The 20530-nt window shown below is 52.9% G+C and overlaps 1 protein-coding gene across 2 annotated transcripts in view; it reads right to left on the bottom strand.

The window, feature by feature from the left end:
- Positions 1-20530, bottom strand: part of SLC37A3 (solute carrier family 37 member 3) — a 429185-nt gene that overhangs the window by 127098 nt on the left and 281557 nt on the right. The gene's annotated exons all lie outside the window — the stretch shown is intronic.

Below are 20530 nucleotides of genomic sequence, written 5' to 3'. Positions count from 1 at the left end.
TCTGAAAGGCAACCGCGGCTGCCTTGTCCCGCACCAGTTGTGCGTGAATACCTTTAGGAGGCTTCAGCCCTTGGACGGTGTAAGACTCCGTAATGCAGGCAGCGATCCATCGAGAAATGGTCGCCTTAGAGGCCTGCTTACCTTGTGGGTTACCAAAGGTCACAAACAGTTGAGAACTCCTAAGCTCGGATGTTCTGTCCAGATAGAACTTAAGAGCCCTTCTAACATCGAAGCAATGCAGAACCCTCTCTGCCTCTGGGGCAGGGTTCGGAAAAAAAAGACCAGCAGGGAGATTGACTGGTTCAGATGGAACTCAGATACCACCTTCGGCAGGAAAGTAGGATTTGTCCGTAGGACCACCTTATCCTTGTGAAAGACCAAGAAGGGATGCACCACCGACAAAGCCTGGAGCTCACTCATACGCCTTGCTGAAGTAACGGCGACCAAAAAGGACACCTTCCACGAAAGGTGCTTGAGGTCCACCGTGGCCATTGGTTCGAAAGGTTTATGGCACAGCGCCGTCAGGACCACATTTAGATCCCATGTCGGGTGCTGACTACAAATCAGAGGATCAAGGAGCGTTAAGCCTGCAAAATGGCTCTTAACGACTGGGTTAGACAGAGAGTAAGAGCATTGGTCCGTAGATAGGTAAGCGGAAAACGCCGAAAGATACGTTCTGCATAACAGACCGTGAACGCCCGACTCTGCTAAGGAGGAAACAAAGCACAGTACCGTGTCAATTGTAGCTCCCCTTGAGTGCAGCTGGTTGCTCAAACACCAAAGACAGAACCTGAGCCATTTGCTTCTGTACTGGACATAGTCGAGGGTTTTCTGGCTGCATGGATAATACACATGTTATCCACAGATAGGCCAAAATACTCTAAAGACTTGAACTCCGGCACCATGCCGCCAAGCTGAGCGATTGTGGTGAGGGGTGCCACAGCTGCTGTTCCCCTTGGTGAAGCAGATCGGGGGTCACCGGTAACCTGATCGGCGGATACACCGACAGGTGTTGAAGTTCTGAGAACCAAAACCTGGCCAGCCACCACGTGGCTATGAGTAGAAGAGAACAGTTCACAGAGTTCTTCAATTTGCAAATCGTCCGGAGAACTAGAGGCAGAGGCGGGAAAGCATAAGCCCTCATGTTGTGCCATGGAATCTCAAGAGCATTCCCCAGAGAGGAGGCTCCCAGTCCGCTTCTGGAGGCATACAGAGGAAGCTTCTTGTTTGCTGTCGTAGAAAAGAGCCCCAACGCAGGAAAATCCATCAGAGGACCTCTGCCTTCAACTCCCACTAGTAGCTGACCATCGTCCGCCGGCTGAGGGCATCTGCTGTGACATTCAGCTGGCCCGGGATGTGTACTGCAAGTAGCCAGACACCATGAAGAACCTCCCACTCCCAAATCTGGATGGACAGGTCCACGAGGGGGAGTGACTTGGTTCCCCCTTGCTTGTTGATGTAATACATCGACACCACATTGTCCGTGCAGATACGGACCACCTTGTTGGCAATGATCGGTCTGAACGCCTTGAGCGCTATCGGCAGAAGCTCCAGATGATTTATGTGGAGGAGCTTGTCCTGACGCAACCAGAGATCCGAGACCTGAAGAAGATCCAACGTCGCACCCCACCCTAGAAGGGAGGAGTCCGTTGTGACCGTCACCGTAGGGGCTGGGTCCTGAAACCCTGCACCCACCGACAGGTTGCTGAGAGACAACCACCACTCAAGGTTCACTCTCATGGAAGCCGGAATCATTATCAGCTTGGAGTCCGGATCCACAGCCTGACGCCAAGAACTCCGAAGAGCCATCTGAGTCCGCCTCATCTTGAGATGAGCAAGAGGAAGAGCTAATACGCACAAGGCCATGAGGCCCAGAAGCCTCTGAAACCACCAGGCCGACATGCTCTACGACACGTGGTCAACAGATCTGCCATTCTGTCCCCGGTCAGGTACACTCTGCAGTCGAGCTGAGGCCAAAAGGAAGCTCCCACAGAGAAGCAGAGATATCTCCTGTGTGGATTCCAAATCAGAATATGTATGTACGCATCCTGAAGGTCCACCACTCTGAGCCAATCGCCCATCTGCAAGGAGGACCATATCTGGCCGGGCGTGATCATCTTGAACTTCTCTTGGGGTAGGAAAAGATTGAACTGGGAAAGGTCTAGGATGGTGCGCAGACCAGCCATGTTGGGTTTGGGCACTGTAAACAGCCGGGAGTAGAAGCCCTCCCCTCGTTCCCCAAGGGGAACGGGTTCCACAGCTCTGAGATCCACAAGTTTATGAATCTCGGCTTTTAGGGAGGACGATCCCGACTGCTGGAAAGGAGGGTCGAAGGGTGGGGTAGGGGGTAAGGGTAAGCGGAAGCCGGCCCGAGCAACTGACAAGAGCCACCTGTCTTCGGTGATGGTCTGCCACGCCTCCCAATGAGACGCAATGCGTCCTCCCACCGGGGTCTCGTGCGAGCGCAGAGAACCCTCATTTTGTAGGCTTTTCAGTGGTGTTACCACCTGAGGCGGAGGCTGAGGGGCGGGAGAAAAACTGAGTTGGTTGCTGCCTTCGGCAGTTATTACCCGAAGGGGTATCCACTCTACGAGATTTCCGGTCTAGAAAACCTCTAAAACCAGAAGAGGGCCAGCTTTGCGATGACTGTCTTTGGGTCTTAAAAGGAGTTTTAACCAGGACTGACAAGGACTTAGCTGTCTGGGTGCTGTCCTTCGTCTTGGTCAGCTCCACATCTGTTGTAGAATGGAACAACTCCTTACCGTCAAACGGAAGGTCCAACACCTTGTCCTGCACCTCCTTTGAAAATTTGGTGGCATACAACCACACCTGTCGGGAGGTATCAACTCCCAGCATAAGACCCTGAGCTAAAGTGTCTATGTGGTGAGCCGCAGCCTCCAGCAGATCCTGGGCCAAGACCATGGCATCGGACAATCCTGCCTTAAAGTCTTCCAGCTTCTCGACCGGAATGAACTCTAACTCCAACAGACCTTTCCACATCCTCATATTCGCCCCCGCTAACACTAGTTCTGCATTGGCCTGCCGGAGCTGCAAGGCCGAGTTAGCGAAAATCTTCCTCCCAAGGGAGTCGAGGAGCTTGTCCTCCTTCCCCAGAACCTGAGTAGCCGTCATAGAAGAGGATGCTGCAGGCCTGGACTGTAAAGTGGCCGCAGCCACCACTGTGGAGGAGGGGGGGGCAGACAAGATGACAGGGCCACCTCTTCCGAAGAATGCAGCCTGTAACGCACGTCAATTTTCTTATTGACGAAAAATCCAGAGTGTGGCTTTTCCCAGACCCTACGGACCTCAGCCAAAATGTCCTTCTGCAAGAACAGGCCGGTACGCTCCAAAGGAGACAGGGTGAACGCTCCAGAAAGCACACCCTCCTGCGGAGCAGGTGCCTCAGCACCGGAACATCCAAAAAGCACATCATGTCCAGTACCCGGTCATGAAAAGCTCTAATAGAGCGGGGCAGGTCCTCGTTGTCCTGATCGCCCTGCGCCTCATCCGACAGGTCAGGATCCTGCTGAACCGTGTCAGGCACTGCCTTGTCCAGAGGGGACAATGGGGGCAATGGTGGAAGGGTCGGGGGGCACCGTAGGCAAGGGCGGCGTCGACGGAGCAACCAGAGGAAAGGGTGGAGCCGGAGGCACAGGTAGGCATATCTCCCTAAAGAGCCCCTTGAACTATTCCCTCATAGGGTCGGTACGCATGAGCGTCTGAAATTTGCTGAAAAAAGCGTCCTCCAGGGACTGTTTTGGAGCTACCGGAGGAGGCCTCATGAGGAGGATAATTCCAGGGAGGGTTGCCACACAGGGCCATCCCCCCGAAGTGTCCACAAAAATCAAAGGGGCCGACCTTACAGGCAACGAAACATGTGCGGAAGGGGCATTCAAGCGTTCCAGTCGTAAACTGGGCAAAAAGGATGCGCAGAAGGAATTTTATGTTCACCCACAGAACCAAGCCCTACACCTGAGGCCTATGACGTAGTTGTAGGGGAAGCGCCAAAAATGGCAGCTGTGGTCATGGCGGAAACGGCCGCCATTTTGCCATCACCTGAGGGTAACTGCGGCACGTGAGGAAGTGAGGCAGGGGTCCCCGTCGATGGATCAGGGGTCTTAACTTTAGCCTTTACGAAAGGAACCTCGGCAGAGCCGGTACTATGAGGCCTGGAATGTTTCTGCGACATACCAATAGCCAAATTAGCCTTCTCAGGAAGGACCTCGGCACTGCCAGTAAAGGAAGAACTTTCCTTCTTTGCCCCCTCAACAGTTCTGGTGTCGCCACAAGAGCGGGAACAGTGAGAAACAACTTTCACCGATAAGGCCTTGCCAGGCCTCTCAGAAATGTGGTTAACTTTAGCGAGGGACCTCGGACCCAGGTCCGGTAACAGCCTTACAAGGGCCTTGAACATCTGTTCGGTAATACCAAGCCCAACCAAGGCCTCGGGGCGCACCCCGGTTTTATTTTTGAGGGAAGCCAATAAAGAGGCCTCAGAGCTAGCTCCGGTACCCCACGACTCAGTAGAACTGGGTCTGCAAGCCGCTCCCACAAGAGGGGTCTCGGAGTGTACTCCGGTATCCACAGGCCCCTTACGGAGATCCTCAGAGAAAACTCTTGTACAATTTTTAGGCCCAGAAGGCACCTCAGGACAATCCCCGGTGACAGAGCAACTAATGCTCCTCCCGGCTCGGGAAGAGCTCGGAAAGGTATCTCCCAGCCGGGGTGCTCTAAAAAGTAAAGAACTTACCGGGCGTTTCTTCTTTTCGTCGATAAAAGCTTGAAAATGCAAGGGAGGGGCATGCCGAAACACCACCTCCCAGCGCTCCAACCGACGCTGAAGTGCCCGGACCAAAAGGGAATCACAGTAAAAACAGGAGTCCAAACGGTGGTATGGACCCAAACACTCAAGACAAAGAGGATGGGGATCCGCCCTCATTAAGCGTCAGTGACACGATGAACAATCTGGAAAGTCTAGTTTGAACGACAGACAGACTAGTACACAATCGCTAGCGAGAGCCAGAGAGGAAAAAAGGGAAGAAAATCTTCTGCGGATGCAAGTGCGTCCAGTCCCGAACGAGCAGAGAAAAGGACTGATGGGCGATCCGCGGGGCAGAGCCGAGATGGGCAGGGTTACGGCCACGTGCCAGGCCCCGCGCAGAAAGAGAAGGACTAAAAATGTTTGCAACATTTTTGGATGCTTTTTACAAAGTGCTTTTACAAAGTTACAGGACGGAGGAATGTCCCATAAGTATGGAGGAAAGTGGACGGGACGTAGGAGTAAAGAGCTTTCTTAAACGGGGTCAGACCCCTAGTCGGCGACTCGCCCCATTTTTGATCTGCAAACAAACCCTTAATCCGAAGGTAATCAAAAATAGTGACCATCGTCCCCAAGTACTGCACTTTTCCTGAAAGTCCCAAAAGTCTCCTTCTTTAAACAGCTGGCATGCCCTCTCAAGACCCCTAACCGGAACCTCAAATCTTGGTGTGTAAGATTAAACAGAGGGCCCCAACTGAAGATATTGGTGAGAGCCAAGAGGACAACATTCTATTCACACTATTATTCTACAAGGTAGCCCAGAGCACCCCCAGAATTGGATGTTTCCTAAACCTCCCGGGAATGTCTGAGCGAGACCCAAATGTAAGCTCTTACTTTCAATGTGTGCATTTTAAAATCTTCCAGGTAGGTATAATAGGTCCTCATGTCCTCCCGCATGTGTTCCAACATAACTCGTAGTTGAGCGGTTTTGCAATACAGATAGAAATTGGTTAGACCAAAACCCCCCGGTCTCTCTGGAGTGTGAGGGTTGCCATCTTCACTCTGGGCATCTAATTCTGCCACACAAATCTACTCCATGCACCATTCAGCTCACTAAAGTACCTTTCAGGAAGTTTAATCGGGAGGGCAGAGAATAGATAGAGAAGGCGGGGGGTGGGGGGGTGGGGGTGTGAGAGTATATTTTTTATGGAAGTCATATGACCGTACCAAGGAATTATCAATGGGTCTCAATGTCTTAATAATGTCAAAGGGTCATAGTTTGCCTTCGCCAGAGTCTAGAGATCCTTTGTCAATTAAACCCCCAGGTATTGTATATCTAGTTTTTCCACCCTCAAACCCATGTATCTAGAGCAAGAGTCCAGACCTGACCTACCATCCCTTACGGGCATAATGCATGACTGGTCTAGATAGATTTTTAATCCTGAAAGGAGGCCAAAGCTGGAAACGTGTGCCAACAGTTCCTAGAATGAACATTGGTGAGATAACCCAGGATGTTGTCAGAGAAAAAGGGACAATTTGAACTCAAGATCCCCACAACGGATGCCAGTAATTGACTGGTTCACTCTAATGGATACTGCTAGCGGCTCCATAGCGAGCGCATATACCAACGGTGAAAAGAGGCACTCCTGTCTTCTACCTCTCGATAACCTAAAGGGATCTGTCAGTGCGCCATTAACTCGAACCCATGCCGTGGGCCCACTATACAAGGCCTACACCCATCTTAATAAGTTGGCTCCAAACTCTGTTTTCCCCAAAACCTTCATCATAAACGGCCACTGCATCCTGTCAAACACCTTCTCCGAGTCTATTGCCATCAGGCATGCATCAATATATGCAGCTTGAGCGCTACACATCAGGACAATCGTCTTCCCGATATTGTCGGAATCCTGCCTCCCCCGAATAAAGCCCAATTGGTGCCCATGAATGAAGGATTTAGCAATTCCTCCAGCCTACAACCCAGAATCTTAGCTAGACTTCACATCATTATTCAACAGGGTGATTGGGCGGTAAGATGAATAGCGTGTCCGATCCTTCCCTTCTTTATATATGACCACTATAATTGCCACCATCATTGTGTTCAGCAAGGCATCTCCCATTAATGTTGTGTTAAAGGTTCTAACCAAATAAGGGGCTAAAGTGGATCTATAGGTTTTGTAGAATTACATGGAGAATCCGCCACTGTCTGGTGCCGTTCCAGATTTCATCCCAATAGGCTGTATGACCTCACCCTCAGTGACTCTAAGCTATCACCCACAACTGGTGCGATACCCGACAGAGGCAACTGGTCGAGAAATGTGGCGATATGCATGTCATCGCCCCCCTCTCCCCTGCTGCCCTCAGAGGTGTATAGTTCTTCATAGTATTTTGCGAACTCCCTCCCAATTCTAGCATTGCCATACACCAGGGGTCCCTCTTACAATATAACAGCCCCAACTGCTTTCCTCTTCTTCTCCACCTTTACCCTCAATGCCAATATCTTGTAAGCTGTATCCCCCTTCTCGTGATATTTTTGTTCAAGAATAACAGTTTCTTCTCCATGTGCTTGACAAGGAACAAGTAACTTACTTGTAACTGTTGTTCTCCAGCATGGGTCTGGCATGGATGCACATGCTCATGAATATTCCCTGTCATCAGGCTGGGAATCCTCGGTAAAGAAAAAAATTAGTTTCCGTTTCGTTTCTGAACTGTCTTTCTACTAGTAACCAATCACTGGTCTCTGGGTCATACTGCCCCCAGCCAATGACTGTCCTCTATCTAAGCCCTCCTCTGGCAGCCATCTTCAGATTTGGTAGCACGTAAAGTGGCAGTAGGACCAAGAGACGAGCCGCAGAGGGGTAGGAGGGGGGGTTCGCATGTGAATCCATGCCAGACCCATGCTGGAGAACAACAGTTACAGGTAACTTGTTCCTTCTCCAGCATGGGGTCTGGCAAGGATTCACATGCTCATGAACACAAGAATACATACCAGTACACACATGCACAACCACGGGAGGTGGCAAGGCTCAACATTAAGCATTTACATCAACTCAACATTAAGCATCTCTTACCCACTCACCAGGCCCACCTTCAGGCGAACAGGTTGCGCAGCACTGCCTGGCCGACTCTGGACTCTTCCCTGGAATCCCGGTCGACGCAGTAGAATCTCGTGAAGGTGTGCGTCGACCTGCACGTAGCAGCCCTGCAGATGTCTAGCAAGGGCACACCAGCCAGGAACGCCATGGTAGCAGCGATCGCTCTGGTTGAATGGGCTCTCGGACAGCCGGGCAACGGTCGGTTTGCCAACCGGTGACAGTGCATGATGCAGCCGGAGAGCCATCTGGAAAAGGAAGCCTTCGAGGGCCTTCCCTTGGTTCACAGGTCCAAAGTTCACAAACAGCTGTGATGTCCTCCGAAAACTCTTTGTGCGGTCCACGTAGAACTTCAGCGCTCTAGACACATCCAGCGAGTGCAAAGTCCTCTCGGCGGGCGACGAAGGCGACGGGAAGAAAACAGGTAACACCAAGGGCTGGTTGAGATGGAAGTCCGACGGCATCTTGGGCATGAAGGAGGGGTGCGTCCTCATCACCACCCTCGTCTCGTGGAATGTCAGGTAGGGTGGTTTGCAGGAGAGGGCCGGGATCTCTCCCACTCGTCGTGCGGAGGTGATGGCCACAAGAAACACTGTCTTCCACGATAGGAACTTCAACGATGCCGAATGCAGAGGCTCGCATGGTGGCCCCATGAGCCTGCTCAGCACCACGTTGAGCTCCCAGCCGGGGCCGGAGCATTCACCGGTGGGAACAGTCCTTTCATAAACTCCTTCACCAGGCGATGAGACCACAGAGATGATCGCCCCGGAGTTCTGGTGTAGCGGGAAACCGCCGCAAGATGCATCTTGATGGAGGCATGAGCTAGCCCCGCCTTGGCCAGCGACAATAGGTACGGCAGCACTTGAGGGGCCGTAATCCGCAGAGGGTTAATCTTCTGTGCACGGCACCAGACAGAGAACCTCTTCCACTTGTGTCCATAGCACTTGAGAGTCGAGGACGCCCTGGCCTTTGCAAGCACCTCCTTGCAGTCCGCCGGGATAGCGTACCCTCCAAACTCTAGTGCTGCAGGAGCCAGGCCTGCAAGTTCAGCGACCCCAGGTTGTGGTGGAGGATGGTGCCGCCTCCTCTGGAGAGGAGATCCACGTCCATTGGCAGTTTGACTGGGGGGGGGGGACTCTAACATGTGCAGAAGGTCCAGGAACCAGATCTGCCTCGGCCACGCCGGTGCGACGAGGATCATCCTGCCCCGGGACCGTCTGAGTTGATTGATGAATCGCAGCAGCAACAGCGGGAACGCATACAAGAACAGGCCGTCCCAGGGGAATGAGAAGGCATTGCCCATGCTCCCCGGCTGGGGAAACCTGCTGGGGAACCTCCGGCACTTGGTGTTCGTCGCGAATAGGTCGATCTCGGGATTGCCCCATTGCTGGAATAGTAGATCCACTTGATCATGCCGCAGTTCCCACTCGTGGTACGAGCGCAGCTCCCTGCTGAGTGAGTCGGCAATAGTGTTCTTTATTCCTGCCAGATGGAAGAGTACCAGAAACATCCCTTGGGCGATGGCCCAGTGCCATAGATCCTGGGACTCCTTGGATAGGGCTGGGGAATCTGGTGCCTCCCTGCTTCCGGATGTAGAACATTGTGGTGTTGTTGTCGGTGAAGACCTTGCCCTTGAGGGACGGAACGAACGACCTGAGGGCCCAGAACATGGCTCGGAGCTCCAGGACATTGATGTGTAGTGACCTCTCCTCCGGGAGCCAAAGGCCTCTTGCGTGGAGATCTCCGGTGTGCGATCCCCATGCCTCCAGGGAGGCGTCCGTCGTCACCGTCTCCTGGTGTGCCGGGGTCTGGAAGGCCATACCCACCCTCAGATGCGCGTGGGTGCCCCACCACCGGATTGCTTGCCGGAAGGTCTCGTTGAGCGAGATCCTGTCTTAGAAGCTGCCCGCCGCCTGCATCCAACGGGCATCGAGGAACTCTTGCAGTGGACGCATCCGCAGCCTGCACTGGCGCACAAGGACATCATGCCGAGCAGGGACTTGATGGACCTCACCCTGGCCACGTCCATGGTCGACAGCCGTTGCACCTTGCCCAGGATGGCCTTCGTCCTTTCCTAGGATGGAGAAGCCAATCACGCCACTGTGTCCAGCCTGGCTCCCAGGAACAGGGCGACTTGCGACGGTACCAAGTGGGATTTCGCGAAGTTGATCGAGAATCCCAGATCCGTGAGCAGTTGGACGGTCTTCGCTGTGTGCATGACGGCGAGTTCTCTTGTCTTTGCTCGGATGAGCCAATCGTCCAGGTAGGGGAAGACGTGGATCCCTTGCAGGTGCAGCCGCGCCGCCATTGGTGCTAGGCACTTGGTGAATTCCCGAAGGGAAGGGCCTTGGACCACGAATCGCAGGAAATTTCAATGTCCTTTTAGAATGGGGATGTGAAAGTAGGCATCCTCCAAGTCCAGCGACGATAGGAAGTCGCCTTCCTCCAGCTGTCCCAGCACGTGCTGGAGGGTGACCATCCAGAACTGGAGCCTCTTTGGGACGAGCTCGATTGCTCCTTTCTTCAGCATCGCCCTTACTTCCAGCAGCAGTTGAGGGACGTGGGTTTCCTTACTGGCCATGGGTGGAATGCGGGGACACTTCCTTAGAAACTCGAGAGTGTGCCAGCGGGCCAGGGCATTTAGCACCCAACAGTCGGTGGAGATGGATTCCCACACGCTGACGAACTCCACCAGCCGGCCTCCCACCGGGGTGCTCAGGTGGGGGCATGACGCTACGGCCGCATGAGTCCTGCTTGGCAGCGGCTTTGCCACCTTGGTCTCCTTGGCGACGATGAGAACCCCCAGACTTGCCACGTCCTCTGTAGGCCTCCTCTTGGCGGAAATCGGTTGCCTTGAGCCAACCACGCCTGTGAAGGGAAAGGCTGTTGCCCATCTGGCGAAAACCGGTGTCAGCAATGTCCGTGGCCACTGTTATGGCGTGGTCCGACGCCACCCCGCCTTCCTGTAGGATCACCAGGGCCTCAGCCCTCTTGTCGTCCAGGAGGAAGTCCAGCAGAGGAGCGATCTTAAACCACAGCCCCCTGTCGTAGCGGGCCACAATCGCGAGGGCGTTGGCCACTTTAATCGTCGTCGTTGCCGCCGACGAGATGACCCCGCCGTCCCATGGCGTCCAGTTTCTTCCCCTCGCCGTCCGGCGGGGAGGTCGAAGTTGAAGCTGTCGCCCCTGCTGCTTTCTTCTTGGCCGCCCCAGAGACGACTGAATCCGGGGTCGGCTGCGCGCTAAGGCACATGGGGGTGGAATCTGGGGCCCGGTACTTCTTCTCATACCGGTCTCTCTTGGCAGGAGTCGTGGACGGGTTCTTCAGGAGCGACAGCCCCACATCCCAGATGTCGTCCATTAATGGAACCGAGAGGACAGTCTTCCTCTTGGCCTCACACCGTTGATGGAGGAAGCCTTCCTTCTTCTGTGCCTCGGGGCAGAGCTGGAAGAGCTCGGATGCCCTGGCGATCATGGCATGGAAGGAGCCAATTTCGTCGGGCGGGGAGGCCCGAGGAGGTGGTGATGGAAGGCCCATCCCGTCGTCACCACCGTCGTCAAACGTCCCGTCGTGTCCGTCTGCGTTCCCGTATCATCCCTCGGATCAGGAAAAGAAGGCTGGAAGGGAGGGGGGGGGATGAATTCTCCTCCGCTTGCTTGGAGGGCTTCCCGACGGTCCAGGCTCTGCCGGATCGTGTGTTGGGGGTAATGGCAACCTTGCCCTGATCTCCGTACACAAGGCCTGGACCGCCATCAAGATTTGCTCCCGAGTTGTCTTCTGGCCCAGCACCTGCTGCGATGGGAGCGACGGTTAGGGAGTGGAATCCTCCACCTCCACGGGCTCCTCGTCGGCACCGCCATCGCTTTCTTCGTCCACCTCGTCTGGATTCCTTCCGTGGGACCAGACCTCCTCGAACTTCTTGTTCAGGATTTTCGCCGACTCCAGCCAGCCCCTCTTCAGAGGCGGTATCTGTGTCCGTGATGGCCACCGCCCCCCCCCTCTTTTTCCACCTGTGGTTTCACAGGGGTCTTATCGATGGGCTGAAAAGAGGATTCCCTCCGCGGTGGAAGGAAAACTCTAGGCCCCGAGGTCGCCTCGAATGGGGTAACCTACACAGGCTTCGCCAGGGCCGCCACAACTCCCTCGATAGAGGCCTTAGCCAGGTGAATCAGGGCCTTCGCGACTTTGGGCATGATTGAGGCCTTAACCTTGGGGGGGGGGGGGTCACCGCCTCGCTCCCCCTCACCTGTCTCCGTCGGGATCCACCAGGGCTTCTCCCGAAGCTTACCCGGGTTCGCCAATTTCCTCTTCCCCCAGCCAAAGCGTTGGCTCGTGGTTGATGGCGTCAGTGAAATTGCGCCTTGCCTGGCAGCCGAGGAGCCCGACCGATCGGCACTCCAGGTGCCCGCGGACTCGCGGTGCTTTGCCTTTTGTTGGGCCCCCGTCGCAAGAGCACGCTCAAAGGTCTTAAAAGACCGTTCGGACGACTACTTCTTCTCCTCACCTACTGCTGGGCTCTTCCCTTCCAGCCAGTTGGTGAGCCGGATACGCCGCTCCTTCATAGTCCGTTCCGACATGTTCTTGCAAAATGCACAGTCCTTCTCCATGTGCATTTTGCCTTCGTGAAGGCAGTAGACACATTTGGAATGCTCATCCTCGAAGACATTCTGCAATCCGCATCCAGGACAGCTCCTAAACAGCATGGATTCGGGCGTCGCGTTTCCTTTGTCCTGGGCCATGTCCACGTGGGGTAGGCCTCAAAGATCTTCCGGAATCCTCCAAGAAGCGAAACAACGAAAACTTCGCCCTTGAGGGGTGTCGAAAATTCCGAAACGGGTCCCCTTTGATCGGAAGTAGAATCGGTGGAGCTTGAGGCTCGACTGACCGAAAAAATGAGATTAAACTCTTTGAAAACCTGAAAAAACGCAGTAAAAGCTTGAGAGCTATAGCACGAGGACTCCCAACACTTGAACGTGCGGTATGAATCTGAAGATGGCTGCCAGAGGAGGGGCTTAGGTAGAGGGCAGTCATTGGCTGGGGGCAGTATGACCCATAAACCAGCGATTGGTTACTAGTAGAAAGACAGTTCAGAAACGAACCTGAAACTGATTTTTTCTTTACCGAGGATTCCCAGCCTGACTAGGAATATTCATGAGCATGTGAATCCATGCCAGACCCATGCTGGAGAAGAATGGCGTTTAGCTTCACTTGGTAGAGGGGATGTTTGCTAGCGTTTGCCAGGGACAGAGTCAACCGGGACTGTAGGGGCCAAGGAAAAGTATCACCTATTTTCCTCCTGGGGATTTCCTCTTGTTCCTTTCTTGCTTTTTGTTTTTGGGAGTCGACCCTTATAAGAACCCCTTGCATCGTAGCCTTGATTCCCACCCAAAGAATCTGCAGACAACCCCCCATTGTCATTATGTGTGAAATACTCATCTCTGTGAGGAGTGCCTGAGCAGGATCTATATCCTTGAGCAGGAAGTTATTGAACATCCATCCTCCCGAGGCTCTCTGTCTAGACCACTTCCCTAAGGCTATCCTTACCAAGTCATGGTCAGACCATCCGGGACCGGAGTCTTCAAGTCGGAGTCCACCAATATTAAGTCTATTGTTGAATACGAATCGTGTACTTAAAAGTAGTAAGTAAATGGCCTGCCCATCTCATCGGTAGATATTAATGAGCCTACCAGACCCAAATCCCCGCTCACTCTCATAAAACACTTGGGAGTAATTGCCACTGGTCCCAGCAATTGCCCCCACTCCGATCCTCTAGCGATCACTTACCGGATTCAGCACCATGTTAAAATCACCCCAAGCGACTAGGTGTCCTGCCACGAGCAGAATCAACTTATCCTTTACACCTGCCCAAAATTCGATTCGTCTTGAATTGGGGCAGTGGACTGAGCCCAATGCTACCCTATTACCATCCATACTCCCGTTAATACACACACATCAACCATTCTGGTCCTGTAAAAACCCCATCTACTGTTAAACTCAGCCGAGCTGAAACGAGAATAGCCCCCCCATTCTTGCCCACACACATCACACACCACATATACATTGCCTACTGTTTTAGCTGTTAAATGAGGCTCTTTGCCATTGGGTTTCTAGTAATAGGACGTCCAATTTTGAACTTTGAAACTCCTGAAGAACCATCGATCTCTTGGCTGGCGATTAAAGCCTCTCATATTCAGAGAGCTAATCACTAAATCACAACCTGAACCTATAACCCCTTCTCTTGCACATCCTAACACCACAATCACTGTGAGTTCCCACAGTTGAGACAAACATAAAACTGATAACGAGAGAGTGCCTTGGCGCACATGAAATCCAACCATAGGAAACACTGAAATCAACTGAAAAAGCAACATTGTCAAACGAATTCACCCCCCCTACCCCTTCATCCTAAACATCAAACACTGTGCTACTGCGAAACAGTCCAGGATTAGATCACCCAATCTTCTGAGCCCCCCTTGCAGCAAACCACAACCATTCATTCCACCCCGTCCTGCCCCACCGTACACAATTGCCCCTCACCACTATACACCTGAAAACAAAAAAAAAACACTGGATCCTGGGTGGCCACCCGTCGCAGGCTACCCCCCCTCCACCCACCACAACCCAACATCTATTCAGTTTTCTGGCTCATAATTGGCTGCTTTGTAGGTTAGGCTCATTGTTGATAGTGCTCCTATGTAAGAACTAGTCACTACTGTCAACTTGCCAATTGTGCACGTAATGTGTACCATCAATCAAGGTCATTTTGTAAGGTGAAGCTAGTCAAGACAACTGTTTTAAATGAATTCAAATGTCCAATTGCATACATTTGTATAGCATCAAAAACTCAAAGTACTGCAGGGATATATGGCCAGTGTTCTGGAAACACTAAAGAAAACACATTAAGAAAACTGAGGCTATTGGCCATCAGGGGGCGCACGGATGAGTATCCCTCCTGTGTGAGCTCCGTCCCTGCGGTCCCTAAAAGCGGTATGAGCCCCCGCTGATGTACCCCCCCACCCACGAAAGTTCGAAATTCTGTGACCTGAACGGACCCCCCCGCGGCTGAGAAAAAACCCGACAAAAATCGGGCCCGTTTTGACAGAGAACTCGGCAGTTCCAGAAGTGCCTCTCCGCTACGCCACGTGAAGCGCGAACCCTGGCGTAGTGTTGCCCGTGCGATAGGCGTCACCCGCGGTGAACATCTGTGTCCCAGGCATGTGGTGGTGATCCCTCGCTCGCGTGAGACAGCGAACCCAAAGACTCCCAAGGATACCGGGCGGCTGCGCGGGGTGAGTGAGAGACTCCTACGCGAAACTCCGCGGTACCAGAGCCCGCGCTCGGCGGTGCCGCGTAATACGCGTGACCCCCAACCCTGCCGCGGAGCTCAGGCGGTGAACCGTACCCCGGGGGCTGTGCGCTACCCGACCCTCCCCGCAGCGGCACTGCACACGACCCCCCTGAATGCTGAGAGATGAGAAGGACATTGGGTACCACGTGGATTAGAGGACACATTGCATAATGCGGTTTTGAGGAGACCCCGATCCCCACAATGGCTTTCCGCTCCCTGCCTACCTAGGCCATACCTCCCTGCACAACATACTACGCCGGAGGACTAAGAGTGGCCTGTTGGACTCCCACCAATTGCACTGTAGCCCCTCTGCCCACGCACACTCCTGAACCACACGCGTTATGGACACCCATGACCCCCCCGCGGAGCTGAACCGAGGAGTTGACCCGCATCACACGAAGTGCTGGAGACCGGAGACAATACTGATCCCGCAATCCGACCATCCCCATAGAGGGTAGGGCCCCCTACTCAGGGGCGTGTGCCTCCTCCAACCCGGATTTCGTCGCATGGACCTACGCCACAAACTAGCAAGATTTGCCTACGAACCGTTCCTCCCGCCCTGCGGATCTACAGGTGCAATGACCACAGACCCATCGGAAGCAGGTGCCGCTGCCACCAAAAGAGACATTGCCACGCTATTGAACGAAATAAAAAACATGGGAGCCAACCTCGGCGGCAAAATCGACAAAATCACCCAGAGGATGGACAGATTTGAAGAACGATTGGAAAGTGTGGAAAATAACCAGGCTTCGATTGATATCCTTGAAGCTCAGATGGATGTACGGATCCGAAATATCGAAAAAAGAGAAGTCGAGGCGAGGCTCAAGATGGATGACTTAGAAAACAGAGAGAGGAGGAATAACCTCCGCTTTTTTGGCATTCCGGAACGCGAAGGTGAAACTGAAAAAGATCTCAGACACCATCCACGACATCATTAGAATATTGACCGCCGATGAAAACATCGATGAACCTAAGACCGAACGCATACATAGAGCTGGTGGGCCACCCGGCGGTCCACGGTCTGTCCTGGCCAAATTTCATCGATATCAAGACAAAACCAGAATTCTTGAGAAGGCCAGGTCTGGAGGCCCGCTCACAATGGGAGGCGCTCAAATCACCATCTTTCAAGATTTATCCTCGCTAACACTAGCCCTGAGATGCCTTTGCAGCCCCCTGACGAAATGGCTTAAGGACCAGGGCATAAGGTACAGATAGGGATACCCTTTTTCGCTTACCTTTGAGCACGGCAGCAAGAAAATAGTCCTACGCTCTGAAGACTAAATCAAAGACTGCATCGTCGATCTCCTTGGTGCAGACCTGCGGGGCAAGGAAGGTGGCGACGATGGACGACCGGGATCGCAGTGGGAGCTCCAGGGCCCCAGGCGCAAGAGGGTAAAGGGATTGAGAAAATGTAGACGCCCCAACAACACCCCCGACCATGACTAAGCAAGAGAAGCCGCGTCAGAATCGTGCTGGCTACAGTCATATCTAAAACACGAGGCACTGTCTCCCGCGGAGGATGCAACATGGCGAACTCAGCCACTTTCGTGCTGCTGCGGGCAGGGCACCCCCCAGAAATGGGAGACGACGTGAAATCCTGAGGAAAGACCTGAGAGCCACACGTAACGTTGAAACTTTCACATGTTTGTTATTACTGTTGAAATCGCATAATGTTTGGAGGGGGGGGAGAGATGGGGGCTCACCCCTAAGTTACAATGGTAAATTTGCTCGGGACCGTAGGCCAACGGTCCCTACTGATGGTCCGCCGACGGACTGCATATTCTCATCCAGTCTGTCCCGGACGCCGTCAACAGCTGCCGATGCAGCATCCCCTGTTTGTAAGCTCAAGCGAGCACCATCAATTATGGTGGAACACGGGAAAAGGGGAGAGAGGTAACGGACACTTGGGATACGTACAGATAACAATGCGTTTGCTCCAAAGTACCACAGTCAAGATGGCACAGGGTACCCACTTGTCTTCCTGGCCGCTGATGGCGAGACATCCTAGATTGCAATCCGCTAATGGCATCACATGAGAAGCCTAAGGGCAAGGGTCTCCTCAGAATTGGGACTATCAATGTGAAGGGATTGAATTCCCCTACTAAGAGATCGCTAGTACACAGAGAATTCCGAAGATCTGACATTGACATTCTCCTCCTCCAAGAAACGAAATTTGCCAGAGGTGAGGAGCGAACGGTCCTGGGGAATCGGGGAGGTATGGAATTCTGGGGATCTGGCCCGCTCAGGAAAGGAGGGGTCGGAATTCTCATCAAGAAGGGAGGTGGCTTTGAGCTAGAGAAGACCTGGTCGGATGTGAGCGGACGGGCCCTCCTGCTAGTGGGGAAAATTGCAAGAGTTCAGGTCACGATTGCTACAATATACTCGCCTAATAGCGGACATGCTGCATTCCTTCGGAAAACGATTCCCAAAATAGTACTAGAGACTGCGGGCCACCTCATCATAGGAGGCGACTTTAATCAGTGGGTGGACCCATCTGTTGACTGGAGGCCAGGCAACCCCGCCACGCGGGCCCAGCATAGAGGGGACCGTACTGAACTCGCCATCATGATGGAGCTTTACGATCTACGAGATGTGTGGAGAATACAACACCCTGACGAAGGGGGCTTCACCTTCTACTCGAACCCCCATCGCACATTCTCACGCATAGACTATATATTCCTCGCACCTGACCTTGCAAGATCAACAAGTCATACCAATATTGTCCCGACAACATGGACAGACCATGACATGGTCCTAGCAGACGTCAACTGGGCCGACCTACCTACCGCTGGAGGATCCTGGCGATGGACCGAGATCGAAGAATATTTCAAGACGAATGGCAAGCAAGTGATCTGGGAAGCGGGGAAGGCCACTTGGAGAGGTATATTGATACGTGAGGGCTCCTCCAAAAAGAGAGCGTAAAATTGTAGAAAACAAGCTCCGCAAAGAAATAAACCAGCTGGAGGCGGAAATAAGAGACGAAACGATGGTGGATTCCACCAAACTAGACGCTGCCCAACGTAAAAGAGAGGAACTACGGCTGTTAGAACACGGCCAGGTGGTGCGGAAATTACAATTCCTGAAACAGACATACTATGAGAAGGGGGACAAGGCTGATGCACTCTTAGCCGCCAGGCTCAGGGAAAGGAGGGAAGAACGCAAAGTGAAAGAGATAATTGAGCCCACCAACCCTGCGATGCACCCACCCCACTCGATACCCGAGAGCTTCGCCAACTTTTACGAAAACCTATATACCTCCGAGCTGCTAGCGGCTCACTCTGACATATCCTCTTACCTGTCCCCAATTACTATGCCTACAATAACACACACAGAGACCGAACTCCTAGATAGCCCAATAACCGAACACGAGACACGAGAGGCGATCAAACGGCTTACACTGGGGAAGTCTCCAGGCGAGGACGGTTACACGGCCGACTTCTATAAGACCTTCACCGATCAACTGTCACCCTTTCTCACGGAACTCTTTAATGAGATAATGAGCTCTGGGATCGCACCTGATTCCTTTAAGAAAGCCCTCATAACTGTCATCCCTAAAGGGGGTAGAGACCCCAAATTATGCGGGTCATACCGCCCCATTTCCCTCCTCAATCTCGATGCGAAGATTTACGCTCGAGTATTGGCGGCCAGACTGGAAACTTTAATGCCCAACCTAGTCCACTCTGACCAGGTGGGATTTATCCTTGGGAGGCAGGGTGCCGACACCATGCGTAAAACCCTACATCTTGTCCATGTGGGGCACAATCTACCAGACGATCCGGCTCTCCTATCGATTGATGCAGAAAAAGCCTTCGATAGGGTGGAATGGGATTTCCTGGGTGCGGTCCTCCAGAAAGTAGGGATTGGCTCCAAATTCCGTGATGGGGTACGAGCAATATACACCTCTCCCAAAGCATCAATATTTGTGAACGGGGAATATTCCAGGTGGTTTGAACTGCAACGGGGGACCCGACAGGGATGCCCACTCTCCGCGATCCTGTTTGCACTCTCCCTCGAGCCCTTAGCCCAAAAAATAAGGAACGACCCCCGAATAGAAGGAATACGGCTGGAAGGGACGGAATACAAAGCAGGGTTGTACGCTGATGATATCCTTCTACACCTAACTAAACCCATGACCTCCATCCCCCATGCCCTAACTCTAATAGAAGAATATGGCCGGTTCTCTGGGTTTAAAGTAAACATGTCAAAATCCATACTCTTTCCACTCCAAGGTAACCCAGATGATAATAACACCAAGTTCCTTCCCTTAGGGCTCAAGGTAGAACACACGACCTTACGATACCTGGGCATACAGATCACCAAAACCCTAGACGACCTTTACGAGGCTAACTTCCCCCTGCTCCTTCGATGCTTCGAGAGAGACCTCGAGAAATGGAGCAAACTGACGATCTCTTGGCTGGGGCGCATCAATGCCGTCAAGATGGTGTGCCTCCCCCGTTTCCTCTACCCCTTTCAGATTTTACCGATAGAGATACCCCAAAAATTCTTCGTGGATGCCCGAAAGATCATGTTGCGGTTCATCTGGCAGAGGAAAAGACCGAGGATCTCTTACGACACACTTATTCTCCCCAAGGATAGGGGAGGATTAGGCCTTCCCGACCTGGGAAAATACTATAAAGCGGCCCAGTTGCGTGTCCTAATTCCACACTTCAGGGACCACAAACACCTGCAATGGGTCCAGATGGACAACCACTACATGTCCCCCGCCACAGTGGCGGAGTGGCTGTGGTCACCATACCAACGGGTCCAGAGGAGAATTAAGCGCCACCCCATACTGACCACCATATGGGCTATATGGCGCATGGGAAAGAGATGCGAGAAGTTACCACCTGGCCATCCCCGCTCAGTCACTTGTGGTCTCCTGGCATAAACGACCAAATCCCGAACCTAGAGCGGTTCCAGTCATGGTACGAGGCAGGCCTGGAGAGGGTGGGACAACTCCAGAGAAAAGACTTGTTTATCACATTACCTGACCTGACAACGGCACTGGGGATAGGTACTCTATCGACATTCCACTTTATCCAGCTAAAAGGGGTGTTAACAAGACCCGAATGGAGATAAAAACTGAGAAGAGACCTTACCGCCTTTGAGAAACTCCTAGACTCCAGAACAGAAATGAAAGGCCTTATATCTGTCATGTATCAAACGCTATTAGGTGCAGGCGGTGGAACTACAGAACCCCTTAGGGCCAGATGGGAAAAAGACCTAGGCGAAGAGATACTCCCCGACCAATGGGACTTGATGTGCAGAGCTGCACCTAAATCCTCCATATCCAACCAATATAAGCTCCATGCAATAAAACTCCTACACAGATGG

This window comes from Ambystoma mexicanum, chromosome 12, assembly GCF_040938575.1.
Source record: "Ambystoma mexicanum isolate Mex_15411 chromosome 12, UKY_AmexF1_1, whole genome shotgun sequence".
In the NCBI taxonomy this organism is placed as follows: Eukaryota; Metazoa; Chordata; class Amphibia; order Caudata; family Ambystomatidae; genus Ambystoma; species Ambystoma mexicanum.
The sequence above is the reverse complement of the archived record's forward strand: the minus strand, read 5'-3'. Positions and strand labels throughout refer to the sequence as shown.